This window comes from Pongo abelii, chromosome 18 (assembly GCF_028885655.2).
Source record: "Pongo abelii isolate AG06213 chromosome 18, NHGRI_mPonAbe1-v2.0_pri, whole genome shotgun sequence".
Classification (NCBI taxonomy): domain Eukaryota; kingdom Metazoa; phylum Chordata; class Mammalia; order Primates; family Hominidae; genus Pongo; species Pongo abelii.
In genome coordinates, this window is record NC_072003.2 from 5,692,797 (window position 1) to 5,716,082 (window position 23,286).

The window sequence follows — 23,286 nt, forward strand, 5'->3', positions numbered from 1 at the left end:
GGGATTGTAAATACAGCAGTTGGCACTCTGTATCTAGCTCAAGGTTTGTGAACACACCAATCAGCACCCTGTGTCTAGCTCAGGGTTTGTGAATGCACCAATCGACACTCTTATCTAGCTACTCTGGTGGGGACTTGGAGATCCTTTATGTCTAGCTAAGGGATTGCAAATACACCAGTTGGAACTCTGTATCTAGCTCAAGGTTTGTAAACACACCGATCAGCACCCTGTGTCTAGCTCAGGGTTTGTGAATGCACCAATCGACACTCTGTATCTGGCTACTCTGATGGGGACTTGGAGAACCTTTGTGTGGACACTCTGTATCTAGCTAATCTAGTGGGAAGGTGGAGAACCTTTGTGTCTAGCTCAGGGATTGTAAACGCACCAGTCAGCGCCCTGTCAAAACAGACCACTCGGCTCTCTGTAAAATGGACCAATCAGCAGAATGTGGGTGGGGCCAGGTAAAAGAATAAAAGCAGGCTGCCCGAGCCAGCAGTGGCAACCCGCTGGGGTCCCCTTCCACACTGTGGAAACTTTGTTCTTTCCCTCGTTGCAATACATCTTGCTGCTGCTCACTCTTTGGGTCCACACTGCCTTTATGAGCTGTAACACTCACGGGGAAGGTCTGCAGCTTCACTCCTGAAGCCAGCGAGACCACGTACCCACCGGGAGGAATGAACAACTCCAGACGTGCCACCTTAAGAGCTGTAACACTCACCGCGAAGGTCCTTAGCTTCACTCCTGAGCCAGCGAGACCACAAACCCCACCAGAAGGAAGAAACTTCAAACACATCTGAACATCAGAAGGAACAAACTCCAGACACGCCACCTTTAAGAACTGTAACACTCACCATGAGGGTCTGCGGCTTCGTTCTTGAAGTCAGTGAGACCAAGAACCCGCCAATTCCGGACACATTTATATACTTGGCACTGGGAGGTCTGTATGGAGCAAGTGAAGAAATCAGCAGAGTGAAGATAGAGGGAGAACAATATGATGGGGGAAAGGCAAAGTTACTGCCATGTTGGTTTCAATTCTGCCACTCATGAATGAGACCTATGACCTCCTCTCTCTAGGACTCTGTTGTTCTTATCTGTAGAGTGGAGGAATAGCAGGGCCTTTTAAAGTATTAACATTTCCTGTCCTATCTGTAAAACACTTTCTTTCAAACTGATGGGAATCTTGACTACTTTGCTAAGAGGACATAATAATCATCAAGATGAATGCACCAAACAACATTGCCTGAAACTATCTAAGCAAAAACTGAGAAAGTTACACAGGACAGACAAACTTCCTATAAGAGTAAGAACTCTTTAGCACATGCATAGTGTGCCAAAGACAACGCTGTGTTCACACCATTCTGCTTCCTGGACAGGCAGAAAGACTACATTTCCCAGCATCTCTTGCAGTTAGTTTGGAACCATGTGACTGCATTTCCACCAATAGGAATGTAAGAAATCACTTCTGGGCCAAGGTTATCAAAGGCAAGTGTGAGCTATGTTCCGTCTCTTCCTATCCATATAGCAACAAGAGAAAAACTCTGAGATACCAGAATGAAAAGACGGAAACCTCCAGAATCTCTGAATCACTGTTGGACAAGGGCCCCCAAGGAGAATCCCCTGCCCTGCACCAGACTATGTTATGGGTGCCAACACACTAAGAGTTCAGGGTTTATTTGTCTCAGCAGCATTGTCTGGTGTTACACTGACTAATATCCTAAGGTTTGAGAGATCTAGCATATTGTTAACTGAAGCTAGATTTCAATTACACTGAGAACCTTATCTATTTAAAAATAAAAACTCCCCTGAAAAAACAAATAATCCATATTCCTTTTAACCACATGTGGCACATTTGCCAAAAAACAAACAAACAAACAAACAAACAAAAAAACCCCCAAAAGAACTGGCCACATATTAGGCCATAAATAAGTTTCAACAAAATCCACTATACTATTGACATTACCCAGACCACGTTTTCCTGACCATAATGCAACAAAATTAGAAGTCAACAGCAAGAAGATAGCTAACCATAAGCATACATGTGGAAAATTAAAAATATCCTGTCATGAGTTAAAGGAAAAATCACAATAGAAATTACTAAATATTCTCAACAGAACGAAAACAAAACTTTATATATATATATGTATATATATATATTTTTGTGAGTCTTCCTACTTTGTTCTTCTTTTATAAGGTTATTTGGGAAATTCTGGGTCTCCTGAAATTCCTCATAGAGTTTTATGCTGTTTGTCAATTTCTGTGGCTGGGATGAACTGGTCGTAGTTCTCATAGACCGGGGTCTGCGTGTCGCTGTCTAGAGCCAGGATCTGCCGCACCATGTCCATCTCACTGTCCATCAGCTGGGCCAGAGGGCACTCTCTATGCAGCTTGTCTAGGTAAACTTCCGGGTCCAAGTGCGCCCCGTTCAGATCACTGGGGTCCAGGGAGTCGGACCCGGCGGGGAGTCCCACCGCCTCCCCTTCCGAGAGGCCGTAATAAATCTTTAGCATCCTGTGGGCCTTCCGCCGACGCTCCGTGAACCTCCCCCTCGGGCCCTTCTGGGGAGTCCCCAGGTCCACACCCCGGGCTAGGCCCAGCGGCAGCTGCCACAGCCATAGCTCCAACTGCAGCCCACGGGCGTAACTTTTTATATTTTTAAGGTGGACACATGGAGCTACTTTTCTTCTGCTTTCATCACATCATTGAGGAAAGAGGTGGTTGCTTATGGTACCCCTGTTTCTACTGCAATCTGTAATGGATGAGAACCTCCCTGTTGCTGAGAGCAAAACAATGAACTAAGTTGTGCTGTAACACAGCCCTGTGTTGGGGGATTGGGAGTGATCATGCAAACGCTTGCAAATTTGCACAGTGACAGAGACAATTGTTTGGGCAGCTGTTCACTATATGAAAAGGCACCTGACCAAAAGTCAGTTACTGAGCTATCTCAATACTTTCATTTTATTTAAACTTTTGGCATCAGGGTGCAATTAAAGGAGAGAAAGGAAGCAAAGTGGTAAGTGTAAGATAAGGTACACACATGTGTAACAGAAAATGACAAGACAGGATGACTATTTGTCTCTTGGTTAGATCCTTGGGCTCTATGTCTCCTTCCGCAGAGAACCTAGTTTTCCTTTGTCCAGATTTGTTAGGGTGGATAATCCAGGCGCCTGCTCCCTCATGATGGAAACCAAAGACGTCCCTGGAGCCGCCTCCCGCTGCATCCTTTCCTGCACTGCGCACATGGACACAACTCAGCCGATTAGGTTTCCTCTCAGAACTTTAGTCTTGAGCAAAGGGATTAAAGGGTGAAGTGACTGAAGGTATGCCCTTCCAAAGTGGTACGTGAGCTAATGGTTAAAGTTTGCCAAGCCCATCCAAGCACTTTTTTTCGTAATTTTTATTTATTTATTTTTTTGGCACAGAGTCTTGCTCTGTCGCCCAGGCTGGAGTGCAGTGGAGTGGTCTCGGCTCACTGCAACCTCTGTCTCCCGGCTTCAAAGGAGTCTCCTGCCTCAGCCTCCGCAGTAGCTGGGATTACAGGCATAAGCCACCATGCCTGGCTAATTTTTTTTTTGTGTGTGTGTGTGTATTTTTAGTAGAGACAGAGTTTCACCATGTTGGCCAGGCTGGTCTCGAAATCCTGACCTTGTGATTCGCCTGCCTCAGCCTCCCAAAGGGCTGGGATTACAGGTGTGAGCCACCGCGTCCAGCTTCCAAAAGTTTTCAGAAGAGCTCAGAGGTTTTAACCACAGGCACGTCGGAGGAGCATTTTTGAAACACTTTCATGCTTCCTCAATAGGAATGGAAGCCAAACCCCGAATTGATGACTCCTTTGAGGAAGTCGAGAGCTGTAAGGAAAGCCAGGAACAGGGGGAAGGGAGAGATGCGTCCCGAATGATCCTGTGCCCATTCTTTCTGGAATCCTTGATGTGATCTCAGCTGCCCTTTCTATACTTGACACAGTGATTGTGGCACCCACTGGTCTAGCTGTGGTCTACAAGGAACCCCCAAAGAGAAGGGCACAGTGAGCAGGGGCATCGGCCTGAGTGACAAGGATTTGAGAGGGCAGGTTGGATGGAGGGAGAGGACTGGCCAAATGCCATGTGTCTGGACTTAGACTGCCCGGTTCAAATTGGACTTCACCTTTTTTGACTTCGTGATCTGGTACAAGCTGTATGAAAATGCGTTGCTCCTTTTCTAGTCTGTAAAATCACCATGAAATATGCACTAATAACATGGAGACTACACAGATGAAATGAAAGAAGCTGCATAGAGCAGAGAGCTCAGAGCCTGGCCTTTAGGAAGCCTCAGTAAGGGTTCATGACGCCATGGTGTCTGTCGTCATCCTCTTTATCTTCAGCATCACCTTCATAAACTTTTTGTCGTTCTTAGGGAATGGTTTAGAGGGACTGATTCCCTGCTATCATGTGTGAGATGTCTATGAAAAGGACAACCAATGGGGGAGGAAAGCAAAATTTTGAATAAGATTTCTGAGACCCCCAGCACAACCAAGAACAGAAACTCCACAGTCTGCTGAGCAGAGAGTTTGCACATTGGTCTCCTCCCATCTGCCCACCGCACTCTCTCGTTTGTCCTGAGGAGGAGGAAGGAAAACAAGGCTCCCGACCATCCCTCAGCACTCGCTTGAAGGAGTCGCCCTCTCCTCCACACCTGTGGGTATTTCTAGTCAGATGGGATGAGAGACTGAGAAAAGAAATAAGACACAGAGACAAAGTATAGAGAAACAACAGTGGGCCCAGGAGACCGGTGCTCAGCATACCAAGGACCTGCACTGGCACCAGCCTCTGAGTTCCCTCAGTTTTTATTGATTATTATTTTTATTATTTTAGCAAAAAGGAATGTAGTAGGAGGGCAGAGTGATAAGAAGGAGAAGGTCAGCAACGAACATGTGAGCAATAGAATCTATGTCATAAGGAAGTTCCAGGGAAGCTACTGTGACTGGAGATGCACGTAAGCCAGATTTATGTTTCTCTTCTCCTAAACATCTCGGTGGAGTAAAGAATAACAAGGCAGCATTGCTGCAAACATGTCTTGCCTCCCACCATAAGGCGGTTTTTCCCCCATCTCAGAATTGAACAAATGTACAATCAGGTTTTATACCGAGACATTCAGTTCCCAGGGGTAGGCAGGAGACAGTGGCCTTCCTCTCTCTCAACTGCAAGAGGCTTTCCTCTTTGACTAATCCACATCAGCACAGACCCTTTACGGGTGTAGGGCTCGGGGACGGTCAGGTCTTTCTCATCCCACGAGGCCACATTCCAGACTATCACATGGGGAGAAACCTTGGACAATATGCCGCTTTCAAGGGCAGAGGTCCCTGCGGCTTTCCACAGTGTATTGTGCCCCTGGTTTATTGAGACTAGAGAATGGCGATGACTTTTACCAAGTATACTCCTAGTAAACATTTTGTTAACAAGGCACGTCCTGCACAGCCCTAGATCTCTTAAACATTCATTTCATACAACACATGTTTTTGTGAGATTCAGGTTGGGTCAAAGTGGCTGGGGCAAAGCTACACATTAACAACATCTCAGCAAAGCAATTGTTGAAAGTACGTGTCTTTTTCAAAATGGAGCCTCTTATGTCTTTCCTTTCTACATAGACACAGTAACAGTCTGATCTCTCTTTCTTTTGCCTACACTCACTGAACTGCCCTTCCCCTCTGCTGGGCCATGACCACGGAGGACAGGTCCACTGTCCTCCCTGCATGGTGCCCGATGGAGTCTCAGACTCCGTCCCCGAGGCTGGCAAGAAGACAGGGTGAGACATGAGCCTCCTGATACAGGTGACAGGTGTGGAACCCACAGGACTGGACCCTCACACTGCAGGGCTGGAGGCACAGACTATTTACTCTTCTGTGGTCTGGGGAGTTCAAGGCACAGAGCTCCTCATTAGCCAGAGTCGCCCAAGTTCCCCAGCCTCTAAGGATTTCCTCATAATAATTCAAGAATTAGCGGAGAAAAGTGAGTGTCCATAGAAGCTTTGGGGCTCTTCCTCTAATCAGGAGAAAGCTGGTGTGTATTCTTCACTTCTTTCTTTTCTTTTTAAAGATCCAACAGCTATAATTTTCATCTTTTATGGGAAAATATACCACATATAAGTATTGAAAATTATAAATATATATTAAATTATATAGAATGGCCAGTATAAACATTTACAATTTCCACTCTTTTTCAGTTTACAGTTTTATGACATTAAGTACGTTCACATTGTTTAGCAACCGTCACTGCCATCGTCTCCGGAACAGTTTTATCTTTCAAAATGGAAATTGCACCCATTCACCAAACTCTCCACTCCTCTCTGTCCCCCACCCATGGGGGCCAACTTTCTAGTTTGCAACTCTATGAGTTTAACTACTCTAGACATTTGATAGATAAGTGTAATCATACCGTGTTTAATTTTTTTGGTTTGGAGACAGAGTCTTTCTCTGTCGTCCAGGCTGGAGTGCAGTGGTGTGATCTCGGCTCGCTGCAACCTCCACATCGTGGGTTCAAGCGATTCTTGTGTCTTAGTCTCTCGAGTAGCTGGGATTACAGGCGTGCGCCACCACGCCCAGCTAATTTTTGTATTTTTAATAGAGACGAGCTTTCACCATATTGGCCAGGCTGGTCTCGAACTCCTGACCTTAAGTGATCCACCTGGCTCAGCCTCCCAAAGTGCTGGGGTTACAGGTGCGAGCCACTGAGCCTGGGCGTGTTTAACCTTTTGGGATTTATTTATTTCACTGACGATAATGTCTTCGAGGTTCATCCATGTTGTGGTCTGCGTCAGAAGTGCCTGTCCTTTTTTTTGTTTGTTTGTTTGACTTTGTTTTGTTTTGCATTTCCATGGAGCCTCACTCTGTCGCCCAGGCTGGAGTGCAGCGGCACAATCTGGGCTCACTGCAACCTCCGCCTCCCGGGTTCCAGCGATTCTTGCGCATCAGCCTCCCGAGTAGCTGGGACTATAGGCACACGCCACCACGCTCGTCTCATTTTTTGCATTTTCACTAGAGACAGGGTTTCACCAAGATGGCCAGGCTTGTCTTGAATTCCTGACCTCAGGTGATCCGCCCACCTCGTTCTTCCAAGATGTTGCGATTACAGGCGTGAGCCGCCGCACCGGCTAAAAGTGCCTGCCTTTTTAAGGCTGGATAGTCTTCCATTGTATGAAGGAACTGCAGTGTGCTTTTTCATTCATCTGTCCACGAACCCTTGGGTTGCTTCCACGTTTTGGCTGTTGCGAATAATGCTGCTATGAATATGGATGTACAAATCTGTCTTCCACTCCTGGCTTCTAATTCTTTTTGGTAGGTACCCACAAATGCAACTGCGGGAACATCTGATCATTCTGTTTCTAATTTTTCCAGTGCACGCCATTCTATTTTCTCCGTTCCTTCACGGTTTTACATTCCCTCTGATCGTATTCGAGCATTCCTATATCCTTCTAGTCTGACCAATGCTTGTTTGTTTATCATATCCATCCTAATGTGTGGTATCTCATTCTTTGTTTGACTTGGGCTTCCCTATGACTAGTGATTTTGAACATCATTTTAGATGCTTATTGGCCATTGCTATATCTTCTTTAGGGACACGTCTACTCGAGTCTTCTGACCATTGTTGATGGAATGCTTTGGGTTTCTTGTTGTTTAGTTCTAGCTGTTGTTTATATGTGATGGATATCAGCCTCTTTTCAGATATATGATTTTCAAATGTTTTTCCTAATCCACGGGTTATCTTTTCACTCAGTTCACAGTGTTTTTCGCTGCACAAAAGTGTCTGTCATTTAGATGTAATCCAAGGAATCTAATTTTCTTTTGTTGCCTATGCTTTTGGTGTCATATCCCAGAGAGCATTGCCCAATCTGATGTCATGAAAGTGTGGCCAATGTTTTCTTTTAGGCATATGATACTTTTAGCCCTTGGGGTTATGTCTTTCATCCAGTTTGTGTTAATTTTTGCACCTGGTGTGACATGGGGTCCACCTTCATTCTTCTGCATGTGGAAATCAAGTTTCTCCGACACCATTTCTTGAAAAGGCTGCTTTTCCGCCGATGAGTTTTCTTAGCACTCATGTTAAAAATCATTTGAACATATAGGTGAGAAGTTATTTCTGGGCTCAAAAACAAACAAACAACAATCGACAACAGATAAGGATACAGCATGGGCTCGGCGCGGTCGCTCACGCCTGTAATCCCAGCAGTTTGGGAGGCCGAGGCGGGTGGATCACCGGAGGTCAGGAGTTGAAGGCCAGCCTGACCGACTGGGAGAAACTCCCGTGTCTACTAGAAATACAACATTAGCTGGGCGTGCTGGCTCATGCCTGTAATCCCAGCCTCTCGGGAGGTGGAGGCAGGAGAATCGCTTGAACCCAGGAAGCAGAGGTTGCGGTGAGCCAAGATTGCCCCATGATACTTCAGCCTGGGCCACAAGAGCGAAATTCCATCTCAAAACAAAAAACAAAAAACAAAAAACCAGCATGATTTCAAGAGTAGAAAGAGAAGAGCTTAAAAGCAGCATAATGAGAAAGGAAGTTTCTTACCAATGCATCTGGAAATATGCAAGCAATTCTCGTGAGTTAAAATGTTCACCCCGTACTTTCAAACACTAGAACTCACTATTCTATCTTCCTGTATTTTGGGACCCAGTTGTCCACTTGTCTTCATTCCCCATCCCACCCCTTTTCTTCCTAGCGTCTGCTAACCCCCTTTATACTCTCCACCTTCCTGAGATTCCTTTTGTGTGTAGGTGTGTGTGGGATGGAGTCTCTTTCTCTTGCCCAGGTTGGAGTACACAGGCACAGTCCAGGCTCACTGCAACCTCCATCTCCCGAGTTCAAGCGCTTCCTGGGCCTCAGCTCTCCGAGTAGCTGAGACTACAGGCACCCATCACCACGTCCGGCTAATTGTTTGTGTTTTCCGTAGAGACAAGCTTTCACCATGTTGGCCAGGCGGGTCTCGAACTCCTGGACTGAAGTGATCCATGCGACTCGGCCTCCCACAATGCTGGGATTACAGGCCTGAGCCACAACACCTGGCCAAGGTTTCCTTTTTTCTTCCTACATGGAAGTGAAGAGACGAAATATTTGTCATTCTGTGCCTGGCTTAATTCATTTAATATACAGACCTGCAATCTCACCCATTTCGTCCGCAGTGGAGAGGATTTTCTTCCTTTTTAGGCTGAATAATACTTCATTGGGTGTGCATACCACAGTTTCTTAATTGAAACAAATTTCAAAAGAGCAAGTATTTTTGAAATGTCTTGGAATGTGAAACATCAGGGATACTGTGCCCATTTTATTCTTTTCTATTTCGCATCTTATGTATATGCAAGTGTATAACAAAGCACCAATCAATGTGTGTATAAATCTATAACTTCAACAAATGTGAAATGTAAATGCTAAGTGGTGGCAGGGCGCGGTCGCTCATGCCTGTAATCCCAGCACTTTGGGAGGCGGAAGCGGGTGGATCACCTGAGGTCGGGAGTTCAAGACCAGCCTGGCCAAAATGGAGAAACACTGTCTCTACCAACAATTAAAAAAAAAATAAACAAATAAAATTAGCCAGGCATGGCAGCGCATGCCTGTAATCCCAGCTACTTGGAAGGCTGAGGCAGGACAATTGCTTGAATACGGGAGGCAGAGGTTGCAGTGAGCCGAGACCGTGACATTGAACTCCAGCCTGGGCAACAAAGGTGAAAATCTGACTCAAAAAAAAAAAAAAAAAAAGGAAAAGAAAGAAATAGAAAATACGAAATGGTAAGAAAAAACAGCATAATAAACATTTGTATGGTGTTGACGGACAATGCATTTGAAGATAATATTTGAAGAAATCATGTTACAATTAATTTCTGTTCTTACTCATTGGAGCTTGATGTCTCTAAAAACTTTGTCATTGGAAACATCTCTGGTGCTTTATAAGAAAAAAAAAAAATCCACATACTCACACAGGTGCAAGGAAATCCGAATCTCAGGTGTTGAGACCCAGGCCTCATCATTTGTAAGCTCCCCAGGTGATTAGACTCAAAGCCAAGATTCAGGAATGGCGACATGGATCTCTACACATAACCTGCCTAAGTAGATTCTCTAGAAGCAGTTTATGAAGAAATTCCACATGAACTGTGGAAGAGGATATGAATTTGATGTACAGTATGTCCTCACTTAACATCTTTGAAAGTCTCTTGGAAACTTCACCTCGAAGCAAAATTATGTATAGTGAAACCACTTATTTTTAATCAACAGTATAACTACACAACTTTAAACAACCAACGGTGTTGGAGGAGCTTCTGTACATTGTTTCCATAAAGTCAGTTTTCAGGGAATTCCAAAATGAAGTGAGGACTTCGTGTATATAAAAAGATGGTTGTGATTCCACCTGGATGAGAGGGTTACTGCTCAGAAACTAAAAGGGGCCGCCTAGGTATAGAGGATTCTGTCATGAGGTTTCTGCTAAACAAAGGATCCCAGAATACTCACCCATTCCAGTTAAAGGCATAACGAAGAAAGCAATATTCACAAAGGAAATGCGGAAAGGAATAAAAGCCATCAAGCCACAAAAATAATGTCACTAAGGGGCAGGATTTGCAGATGTAGAGATTGAATGTGGTTGCCCTTTCTCACCCACACAAGAGAAAGGATGGAACAGATCAGGAGATTCGACTGTTCTGCTGCGCAGCCTCCGCAGGGCACTTTGTATGTCCCTGTTTCTCAGGCTGTAGATGAAAAGGTTCAGCATGGGGGCGAGCACAGCGTACATCACTGATGCCACCACACCATTCCTGGGGGGTGGTGACACAGCTGAAGTCAGGTACATGCCAATGCCTGTTCCGTCAAATCAGCAAACAACTGCTAGGTGAGAGCCACAGGTGGAGAAGGCTTCCTACTTCCCATCTGACGATGAAATCCTTAGAATGGAGGGGACAATTTTATAGTAAGACAAAAGGATCCCTGAAACGACAAGAAAACCCAACATAGTACTACCGAAATCTATGAATATGCTATCGATGACGCTGTCAGAACAGGCAAGTTTGAGAAGTTGAGAGGGGTCACAGACAAAATGAGAGATTTCCACATTCTTGATGATGGTGAATTGTAACACAATCCAACTGGGCAGCTGGCAATCCAACAGGCTAAGGAAAAAGGACACCAAAACGAAGAAGACACAGAGGTGAGGATTCACGATGACTGGGTAGTGCAGAGGGCGACAGATGGCTACAAAGCAGTCATAGGCCATCACAGGCAGAAGCATGTCTTCTATACATGCAAAAAGGACCAAGAAAGACATCTGTGTCAGGCAGCCCGCATGAGAGATGACTCTGCTATGTGACTGCATGTCCACAATCATCTTGGGAACCGTGGCCGAGGTGAAACCCATGTCAGCCCAGCACAGGTTGGAGAGGAAGAAGTACATGGGGGTGTGGAGGGGGGAGTCAGAGCTGACAGCCAGGATGCTGAGCAGGTTCCTCAGCACCGTGACCAGATACGTGGACAGGGACAGGGAGAGCAAAGCGAGGACGGGCTGCAGTTCTGGATCCTCTGAGAGTCCCAGGAGGAGGAATTCTCAGACACCTGTGAGATTCCGTGGCTCCGTGTGGCTTGGACACCTTGAGAAGGAAAGATTATTGGAAAAATAAAAGATAAAAACCAGCCCTTAATGCTGGATGCAAGCAATTCACAAGGAACACTTTCACACTTGGGGACCATACACCGCCAGCAATGTTTCTCAGCTGTGACAATTCCAAAAATCTCAGAATTATTACGTGGTTTACTTTTTTGCTATACAAGTCTTTCTGTACATACTACTTTAGGGAAAATCCACTGAAGAATATTAGAAGACCAAAACGTCATATATAACAAATCCGTGATCTCAGTAAAATACGGCCTACTCTTTTCAGAAAAAATACAATGCAATGAAAATGTCCTTCTCTCTTTAAGAAAAAGATCTCATCTAATTGAAAGAAATTAAGAAGCGGTGAAATACACTCCATTTTATTCTGACACCGTGCTGCAAGTTCCTGTGATGTAGAATATGTAAAAGGACGACACAAGAGCTAGGACCCCATTATCTAAAACCGAAATCGAAGCTTATAGTTCTCAATCGGAGGACCTTTTAACATGCCTGTTACTTTTCATATTTATTATCATCCTTAGGTTTTCTGACATCATTTCTTCATAAAAGTACATGCACACTCAAATATGGGAGCTGTGTTTCCAAATGAATTGAATATATAACTCTTGGCCCAGCACCATGCCTCACACCTGTAATCCCAGCACTTTGGGCGGCCGAGGCTGATGGATCACCTGAGGTCAGGACTTCCAGAACAGCCTGGCCAACGTGGTGAAACCCCGTCTCCAGTGAAAATAAAATAAAATTAGCCGGGTGTGGTGGCGCGTAACCCTAGCTACTCGGGAGGCTGAAGCAGGAGAATCCCTTCGAACCTGGAAGGCAGAGATTGGACACCCTTTGATAGGATTTTTGATATTCTAGGGAGATATTGCTCCTGACAGCAGAGTGGGCGTACACCCTGTGATATTATCTGTAATATCCTAGAAAGATATTGCTCCTAATATCAGGGTGGCTCTACACCCTGTGATATTAATTGTAATGTCCTACAGAGATATGACTGCTAATAATACAGTGGGTGTACAACCTGTGATATTATTCATAATATATTACAGAGATACGACTCCTGGTATCACAGTGAGTGTACACCATGTTTCTACACCCTGTGATCTTATTTGTAACAACTTAGAGGAATATTACAGCTAATATCAAAGTGGGGGTCCACCCTGCGATGTTATTTGTTATCTACTAGGTAGATGTTACTCCTAATATCACAGTGAGTGTACATTATGTGTGGAGAGACTGTGAAATTCTTCATAATACCCTAGGAAGATATTACTCCTAATATCACAGTGGGTGTACACCCTGTGATATTACTTGTAATCACCTAGGGAGATACGATTCCTAATATTACAGTGGGTGTACACTCTGTGATGTTATTTGTAATGTCCTAGGAAGAGATTACTCCTAATATCAAAGTGGATGTACACCATGTGTGTACACTCTGTGATCTAATTCGTAATATCACAGAGAGATATTTCTCCTATTATCACAGTGGGTGTACATTCTGATATGATTCGTAGTATCCTAGAGAGATATTGCTCCCAGTATCACAGTGGGGGTACACCCTGTGATATTATTCATAATATCCTAGAGAGATATTACCTCTAATATCACAGTTTCTGTACACCCTGCGGTATTATTCATAATATCCTAGGGAGTTATTATCCCTAACATCACAGAGCATGTACACCATGGGTGGACACCCGGTGATGTTATTGGTAATATCCTAGGGGGATATTACCCTTAATGTCACAGTGGGTGTTCACCATGTGTGTATGCACTGAGATGTTACTCGTAATATCGTAGGGAGAAATTACACCTAAGGTTACAGTGGGTGTACACCATGTGTTTCTGTTGTGTGATGCTACTGGTAATATCTCAGAAAGTTATTAGTCCTAGTGCCACGGTGGGTGTATACCATGTGTGTCCACTCTGTGATGTTATTCGTATTATCCTAGGGAGGTAGTTCTCATAACATCGCCGTGGGTGTACATCAGGTATGTACTCCCTGTGGTCTTATTGACTATGTCCTGCGTTGATAGTACTCCTAATATCACCGTGCGTGCGCACCATGTGTGTACATTCTCTGATGGTGTTCGTAGTATCCTAGGGAGATATCACTCCCGATGTCATAGTGGGTGTACAGCCTTGTGATATTCTTGGTAGTATCCTTGGGATGTATTATTACTCGTGTTATCACAGTGGGTGTACACCCTGTGATAGTATTTGTAATATCCTAGGGAAATATCATTGTATACCCTGTGATATTGTTTGGGACATTTGAGGGAGCTATTTCTCTTAAAGTCAGAGTGGGTGTACACCCTGTAATATTCTTCCTAATATCACAGCGGGTGTACACCGTGAGTGATATTTTTTTCTAATATCCAGCGGGGGAGAGGATGATATTGCTTCCAGTATCACAGAAGGTGTACACCCCCCTGTGATATTGTTCCTAATATCCAGGGAAGGAGAGGATGACATTATTCGCAATATCACTGGGGGTGTACCACCTCCCGCCGGGATATTGTTCTTAATATCCGGAGGTGGGGAGAATGATGTTACTCCCAATATCACAGGGGTGTACACCACCCCTGTTTGTAAACACCCCCTGTTGTATTGTTCCAAATGGCCTGTGAAAGAGTAAATATGACTCCCATTATCGCGGGGGGTGTTGAGCCCTGATGATACTGTTTTCTAACATCCAGGGAAGGAGAGTATGCTATTACTCCCAAGATCGCAGGGGTTGTACACCCTTTTGTGTTTTTGTGCCCAATATCCAGGAAAATAGAGGATGATATTACTCCCAATATCGAAGTAATTGTACAGCTCCCCTGTGATATGCTTCCTCATATCCAGACAGGAAAAGAATGAGATTACTGCCAACAGCGTAGGGAACGTATACCCGCGCTGTGATATCTTTCTTTCCCAGTATCCAGGTGGGGAGACGATCATATTCCTTCCAATGTCGCAGGGTGTGTACACCCCCTCTGTGATCTCGTTGCTAACATCCAGGTTTGGGGAGGATGACATTACTCCCAATATCGCAGGGGGTGTACACACCCCTGTGAAAATCTTCCTCTATTCAGAGGGAGAGAGGATGATATTACTCCCAGTACCGCAGGGGGTTTACACAGCCCTGTGATACTCTTCCTAATATCCACAGGGAGAGAGGATGATAGTACTCCCAATATCGCAGGGGGTGTACACAACCCTGTGATATTGTTCCTAAGATCCAGAGCGAAAGAGGATGATACGACTCTCAATATCGCAGTTGGCGTACACCCCTCCTGTCCTATTGTTCTGAATACCCTGGGAGGGAGAGGATGAAGTTACGTTGAATATGGCAGGGAATGCACACCCTCCCCCTCTGATACCCTTCCTGATGTCCAGGGGAAGAGAGGAAAATTTTACCCCCAATATCGCAGAGGCAGTACACCCCACCTGTGATGTTGTTCCCAATATGCAAGGGGGGAGAGGATGATACTATTCTCAATATCGCAGGGCTGTTCACATCCCCAGTGACATTTTTCCTAATATCTAGGGGAGAGACAATTGTATGACAGCAAAGGTCGCAGGGTCTCTACGTCCCTTCCTGATATTGTTCCTAATATCCAGGGGGGAAGAGGATGGTATCAAATATGAAAGGGGGTGTACACCCCCCACCCCTACGATATTGTTCTTAATCATCGTGAGGGGAGACGATGATATCACTCCAAGTATCGCAGGGGTTGTTCGCCACCCCCTGTGATATCGTTTCTGATATCCACGGGGGGAGAAAATCATATTACTTCCAATATTGCAGGTGGCGTATACCCCACCTGAAATACGGCACCGAATATCCAAAGAGGGAGAGGATGGTATTAATACCAATATCGAAGTGTCTGTACACGCCCCTTGTGATATGGTTTTTAATATCCAGTGGGCGGGAGGATGATATTAGTGCCAACATGCCAGAGGGTGTACACTACCCCTGTGATATTGTCCCTAACTTCCAGAGGGGAGAGGATGATATCACTCCCAATATCTCAGAAGCTGTACATCCCCTGTGATATTGTTCATCATATCCAGGGAGGCGAAGGATGACATTCCATTGAATTTCACGACAGTACTACACGCACAGTGTGATATTGTTCCTAATATCCGAGAAGGGAGAGGATGATATTATTCCCAATCAAGTAGTGGGTGTACGTTACGCCTGTGTTATTGTCTCTAATATCCGGGGCCGCGGGAGTGGGGGAGAGGATAATATTCCCTCAAATTTAGCAGGTGGTTTGACGCCCCTTGTGGTGTTGTTTTAAATATCTCGCGGGGAAGACAATAGTATTATTTTTGATAGTCCGATTCATCTGCTCCACCTTTCTGGGGCTCTGAGGCCGGGAGGCGCCATGCAGTTTCCGTGGGATCCCCAATACCTTTGCCGTCTTCTGTACCAAGGGAGCCTAAAACGCAGGCCCGTTTATCTGAGCCGATCCGTAAGGGCAGTCGAAATCTAGGTATCAGATCTCGAAGAAGCACACGGGTTACTTCACGAGCTTTCTCAGTTGGTGTTGGATAGGCCGCCACCCACCCAGAGTAGGTACGCACGCCCAAGAACTAGTAAATACTTGTTACCTCCACACTTTGGCATCTCTGTGAAGTCTACCTGGAGATCTTCAAAGGGGGCTGCTCCATAAGCTCGTATGCCGGGCGGAACGGCTGGACCTTGCCTCGCATCATGCTGTCGGCAGGTAACACACCGCTGCCTCACCGTTTTGGCAAGGGCTGACAAAGGCGAGATGTAGAAATACCGGCCTAACAACTCTTCCAGTGACTCCTGACCTCGATGGGTGGTTTCTTGCACAGCCAGTACAACTGCAACTCCTAGCAGCTGTGGCACAGCTACGCTCCCATCTGGTAACCGAATCCATCCTTCCTCCATCACTTGTCCTTCCCTCTACCTGGAGAATGTCCTTTTCTTTTTTAGAAGAAGTAGGTCCAAGATCAGGTACTTGAGGGAGCACTGATGCCCAGAAGGGGGCAGATGCTGCTTTTCGAGCCTCTGAGTCAGCGCGGGAATTCCCCAAACCCACCGAGGTGGAAGCTCGCTGGTGTCCTCTGCAATGCCTAACTGCCACCTTGTGGGGTTTCCATACTGCTTGTAATCATTGCAAGGTTTCTTGTTGATATTTTCTGTCTTTTCCCTCAGAGTTCAATAGGCCCTTTTCTTTCTATCACGCTCCATGCACTCGAAGGGTTAAAAAGACACCGAGAATCAGTGTAAATGTTTACAGTCTCACCCTCACTGAGTCCTAAGGCCCGAATTAAAGCAATGAGTTCAGCTTTCTGGGCTGAAGTGGCCTGGGGCAACGATCTGGCTTCAACAAGAGTGTCCAGGGTTACCACTGCATACCCTGCACCTCTCTCTCCTTGGGGGTTGAAGAAGCTGCTCCCATCCACGTATAGTTCCCAGTCTACTGATGCCCAAGTCCGGTCCCGGAGGTCAGGTCTGCCAGAGTCGACTGAGTCCAAGACTTCCACACAATCAGGCTCGACAGGGCTCTCTGATACCGGGAGCAAGGTGGCGGGTGTAGGGTGTTACAAACTTCAATGGTTATACGAGGATTTTCACAGAGCCAAGTTTGGTACTTGGTGAGTCTGGCATTCGGTAGCCGACGATGTCCTTTAGCGTTCATGAAAGTCACCACAGCATGGGGGCCCTTTATGTTCAGGTTTTGCCCAAGAGTCAGCTTATTTGCTTCTTGTTCTAGCAGGGCAGTTGCTGCCAAGGCCCTCAAACAGGGGGCCATCCTTTAGTAGACCCGTCTAGTTGTTTAGAGAGGTAGGCCGCCGGCCTTGGCCGGAGCCCAACCGTTTGGGTTCAAAGTCCAGCTGCCATCTTTTCTCTCTCTGATGCATAGAATGGAAAAGGCTTTGTCAGATCGAGTAGCCCCAGGGCTAGGGCTGCCAGAAGTTTTTCCTTTAACTCATGAAAGACTTGCTGTTGTTGGGATCTGCATTCCAAAGGTTCCCGGTCCCCGCCCCCTTTGGGACCTCATACAAAGGCTTGGCTAATACTGCAAAGTTTGGGATCCACAGTCTACAAAACCCCACAGCTCCTAAGAATTGTCTCACCTGCTTTCTGCTCTTGGGCTCCACTAGATTGCAAATGACCTGCTTTCTTTCTGATCCCGGGCTGCGTTCCGAGCCCTGTCAGATAGTAAATCCCAAGTCACGTACCTGCTGTCGGCAGATCTGAGCTTTCTTCTTGGACATCTTATACCCACAGTCCTCCAGGTGCCGGTGTAGGGCATCCGTTCCCTTGGCACACCCGACTGCCGTGGGGTGTCCCAGCAGAAGGTCATCAGCCTACTGGAGCAACACACAGCCTAGGTCTCTGGTGGGAAACTTCTGGAGGTCTCGAGGCAACGCCTCCCCGAAGGTGGTGGGGGAGTTCTTGAACCCTTGGGGAAGCCCGGTCCAAGTGTACTGAGTAGTGACACCTGACTCCGGATCTTCCCACTGAAAGGCAAACAGCCTCTGCCTCTCAGGGGCTAATCTGATAGGAAAGAAAGCATCTTTCAGGTCCAAGCAGGTGAAGCAGCTGTCCTCAGCTGGCAGCAACCCCAACAATGTGGACGGGTTAGGTACTGTTGGATGTCAAGTCAGTGTAGCTTGATGAAGCAAGCGCAAATCCTGTACCGGCCGGTAGTCCTTGGTCCGTGGCTTGGGAACAGGCAGGAGGGGAGTGTTCCATGGAGACTGACAAGGAACAAGAATTGCAACAGTTCTTAGGTGCTTGAGACGGACCTGGATACCTTGAAGAGCTTCTCTGGAGACCGGGTCCTGTTTTTGCCTAACCCGCTGGGCCCCAGTCTTAACTGGCCAATCCCGGAGGGTTGTCTTCTGCCCGTACTCTTGGCCACCGCTTAGCCAGAGCTGGCCTTCTCTCTTGGCCCGGCTCAGTTCAGAAAAGTCTCCATTCCTCCTCTCGGGGTTCCATAAGGGTCACAATGACTCCCGTTCCGGGTAACTTTAGCAGCAAAGAGCCGTGCTCTGTCAGAGAGATCGTGGCTCTCAGCTTGCTGAGCAAGTCCCTTCCCCAAAAGGTCAAGGGACAGTCAGGCATGTACCATAACTGATGAATGACTTTATGTCCTCCTACAGTACAAGTCCGAGGCAAGCCTACAGCTTGCTTTGCTGAAACCCCCGTGGCTCCGATGACGTCAATAGTCTTTTTGGATAAGGGGGCGACCGGGGCGGTTACTAGCGAATGTTCAGCACCGCTATCTCCAAGAAAGTCAATGTCTCCACCCCCGACTGTCATTCTGACCAGTGGCTCTTTGGGGACACTTGAGCCCGGTCTCCCTCAGTCCAAGAACCCTCCTGCCGGGTTGAGCAGGGCCCCTTCCTCCTTGTCCGGGGCCTCCTGCTCTGAGTCATCTTGTTTTCTTTTGAGTTGAGGGCATTTGTTCTTCCACCGTCCTATTTCTTTACCATCAGCACACTGGTTACGCTGCAAACTCTGACAGCCAAGCTGAGTTCCTTTCCCAGGGCCCCCCTTCCCTTGCCTCTTTGTGGGGGCCCCTGTGATTGCTGCAGCTAGCAAACAGGTCGGTGTTTCGCCGGGCCTGACCTCCATTGTCTCCGCCGTTTTCCTGACGGCTTACTGCATCCCTGTTTACAGACACCTGGCTGGCTATTTCTAGTAATTGTGATGTGTTCATCCCCCCAAGTCCAGCGTGTTTCTGCAGTTTTCTTCTCATGTCTTCTGCGCTTTGACGGACTAAAGCCATGTGAATCATGCGCTGATTTTCAGGGCTATCGGGATGAAAGGGAGTATACATAGCATAGGCCTCACACAGTCTCTGGTAGAATTGTGCCGGACTTTCTTCTTTTCCCTGAATGACCTCAGAGACCTTGTTAACGTTTGTGGCCTTCTGAGCTCCCCTCATTAATCCTTCCAAGAGAGCTTCCCCGTCTCGGTTTAGCCTTTGCATATTCTCTCTTTCATGTGGGTCCAACTGGGGGTCGGTTCCTGGCAACTGGGTCCTTCCATACTCTTTGGGGTTTTGATAATCAGCAGGTGCATGCTCCTCTAGCCACTTAGTTGCTGCTTGGAGGACTCTCCGCCTTTCTTCGCTGTTAAAGAGGAACATGAGCAACTGGTGCCAATCAGCCCAGGTGTGGTTGTGGGTCTGGATAACAGTTTGGAGCAAATCAATTAGGGCTGGCGGCTTTTCGCTATAGGGCGGTGTATTGTTTTTCCAGTTGAGAAGGTCGACGGAGGTGAAGGGCTGGTATCCAAAAACACGCCTCCCCGCCACGTGACCATCCTCATCTATGCCAGTATACCGCTGCTCTCTCAGGGGCATTTGTACCCCCGTTTTGGGTCGTACACGAGCTGCCGAGGAAGGGGTGGAAGGGCGCAACGTGACTTACCGCAATTAATCATCTCAATTACTAATTGACACTAATAATTATCAATATTAATGATTGATAATATAATTTTTAAATCAATACCGATAACAAGGATAATGAATATTCAATAGTTATACTAACGATAACAATAAATGATTAATATTAATGATTAATGACGCCTGATATTAATAGCTGATATTGATCTTATTCGTTAGAAAACAGTAATATTAGCTCCTAATAATTAATATTAATATTAATAATCTGAAAATTATTAGCCATTATTTTTTAATATTAATATCAATATCGGTTATTCATATTTATGTTAATAATCAATGAGGAATAATTCCTACTACTATTACGCCTAATACCTCAGTGGGTGTACACCCACCGCTGATATTGCTCCTAATGTCCAGGGAGGGAGAAAGCATGATGTTACGTTCAATATCGCACTAGGTGTACACCCAGACGGTGATATTGACCCGAATATAATCTCCAGGGGGTGGAGTATGACGTTACTCCCAATATAGCACTGGCTGTGCATCCACCTGGTGATTTTGCTCCTAATATTCACGGAAGAAGGGAATGCCATTACTCCCAGAATCGCAGGAAGTGTACACGCCCGGGTGAGATGGTCCGTAACAATACTCCAAGGCGGAGGAGGTGATATGACTACACATATGGCAGAAAGTGGACACCCCGCAGGGACATTGTTCCCATGATCCTGGAGGGAAGAGGATGATATTACTTTAAATGTCACAGAAGGTGGACACGCCCCCACTGATATTGTTTCCAATGGCAACGTGGGGGAGGAGGATATGACACGCGATATCTCAGGGAGTAGAAACACCCGTGTGATACCGTTCTTAACATTGAAGGAGGAAGAGGATGATATTACTCCCAATAGAGACGGATGCACACCCTCTGTACATCGTGGGAGTGCACACGTCTGTGAAACAGTTCATAATCTCTCGAGGGGGAGATGATATTACTGACACTATGGTAAACAGGCTGTGAGGCCACCGCGGATCCTAAGAGCCCAGGGGGGCAAGAGGGGCTGGCTCTCAGTCCCCGCCTCGCGGGGGGTGCCTCACCCCCCTGCGAGGGGGGTCCTAAGAGCCCAGGGGGGCAAGAGGGGCTGGCTCTCAGTCCCCGCCTCGCGGGGGGTGCCTCACCCCCCTGCGAGGGGGGTCCTAAGAGCCCAGGGGGGCAAGAGGGGCTGGCTCTCAGTCCCCGCCTCGCGGGGGGTGCCTCACCCCCCTGCGAGGGGGGTCCTAAGAGCCCAGGGGGGCAAGAGGGGCTGGCTCTCAGTCCCCGCCTCGCGGGGGGTGCCTCACCCCCCTGCGAGGGGGGTCCTAAGAGCCCAGGGGGGCAAGAGGGGCTGGCTCTCAGTCCCCGCCTCGCGGGGGGTGCCTCACCCCCCTGCGAGGGGGGTCCTAAGAGCCCAGGGGGGCAAGAGGGGCTGGCTCTCAGTCCCCGCCTCGCGGGGGGTGCCTCACCCCCCTGCGAGGGGGGTCCTAAGAGCCCAGGGGGGCAAGAGGGGCTGGCTCTCAGTCCCCGCCTCGCGGGGGGTGCCTCACCCCCCTGCGAGGGGGGTCCTAAGAGCCCAGGGGGGCAAGAGGGGCTGGCTCTCAGTCCCCGCCTCGCGGGGGGTGCCTCACCCCCCTGCGAGGGGGGTCCTAAGAGCCCAGGGGGGCAAGAGGGGCTGGCTCTCAGTCCCCGCCTCGCGGGGGGTGCCTCACCCCCCTGCGAGGGGGGTCCTAAGAGCCCAGGGGGGCAAGAGGGGCTGGCTCTCAGTCCCCGCCTCGCGGGGGGTGCCTCACCCCCCTGCGAGGGGGGTCCTAAGAGCCCAGGGGGGCAAGAGGGGCTGGCTCTCAGTCCCCGCCTCGCGGGGGGTGCCTCACCCCCCTGCGAGGGGGGTCCTAAGAGCCCAGGGGGGCAAGAGGGGCTGGCTCTCAGTCCCCGCCTCGCGGGGGGTGCCTCACCCCCCTGCGAGGGGGGTCCTAAGAGCCCAGGGGGGCAAGAGGGGCTGGCTCTCAGTCCCCGCCTCGCGGGGGGTGCCTCACCCCCCTGCGAGGGGGGTCCTAAGAGCCCAGGGGGGCAAGAGGGGCTGGCTCTCAGTCCCCGCCTCGCGGAGGGTGCCGCACCCCCCTGCGAGGGGGGTCCTAAGAGCCCAGGGGGGCAAGAGGGGCTGGCTCTCAGTCCCCGCCTCGCGGGGGGTGCCGCACCCCCCTGCGAGGGGGGTCCTAAGAGCCCAGGGGGGCAAGAGGGGCTGGCTCTCAGTCCCCGCCTCGCGGGGGGTGCCTCACCCCCCTGCGAGGGGGGTCCTAAGAGCCCAGGGGGGCAAGAGGGGCTGGCTCTCAGTCCCCGCCTCGCGGGGGGTGCCTCACCCCCCTGCGAGGGGGGTCCTAAGAGCCCAGGGGGGCAAGAGGGCCTGGCTCTCAGTCCCCGCCTCGCGGGGGGTGCCTCACCCCCCTGCGAGGGGGGTCCTAAGAGCCCAGGGGGGCAAGAGGGGCTGGCTCTCAGTCCCCGCCTCGCGGGGGGTGCCTCACCCCCCTGCGAGGGGGGTCCTAAGAGCCCAGGGGGGCAAGAGGGGCTGGCTCTCAGTCCCCGCCTCGCGGGGGGTGCCTCACCCCCCTGCGAGGGGGGTCCTAAGAGCCCAGGGGGGCAAGAGGGGCTGGCTCTCAGTCCCCGCCTCGCGGGGGGTGCCTCACCCCCCTGCGAGGGGGGTCCTAAGAGCCCAGGGGGGCAAGAGGGGCTGGCTCTCAGTCCCCGCCTCGCGGGGGGTGCCTCACCCCCCTGCGAGGGGGGTCCTAAGAGCCCAGGGGGGCAAGAGGGGCTGGCTCTCAGTCCCCGCCTCGCGGGGGGTGCCTCACCCCCCTGCGAGGGGGGTCCTAAGAGCCCAGGGGGGCAAGAGGGGCTGGCTCTCAGTCCCCGCCTCGCGGGGGGTGCCTCACCCCCCTGCGAGGGGGGTCCTAAGAGCCCAGGGGGGCAAGAGGGGCTGGCTCTCAGTCCCCGCCTCGCGGGGGGTGCCTCACCCCCCTGCGAGGGGGGTCCTAAGAGCCCAGGGGGGCAAGAGGGGCTGGCTCTCAGTCCCCGCCTCGCGGGGGGTGCCTCACCCCCCTGCGAGGGGGGTCCTAAGAGCCCAGGGGGGCAAGAGGGGCTGGCTCTCATTGCCCCCCTCGCGGCGTGTGCCTGCTTCTCCCCCCTGCGATCTGGATCATCATATGCAGCTGGGGAGTGAGGGGTTTTATTACTCCCCGCCTGCGTGGG

General features: G+C 49.0%; 2 pseudogenes; both read right to left on the bottom strand.

The window, feature by feature from the left end:
• The window catches only part of LOC100432013 (olfactory receptor 7E24-like), a 322,665-nt pseudogene that overhangs the window by 188,876 nt on the left and 110,503 nt on the right, over positions 1–23,286 (bottom strand).
• LOC129054793 (olfactory receptor 7E24-like) lies at positions 2,226–14,649 on the bottom strand (annotated as a pseudogene).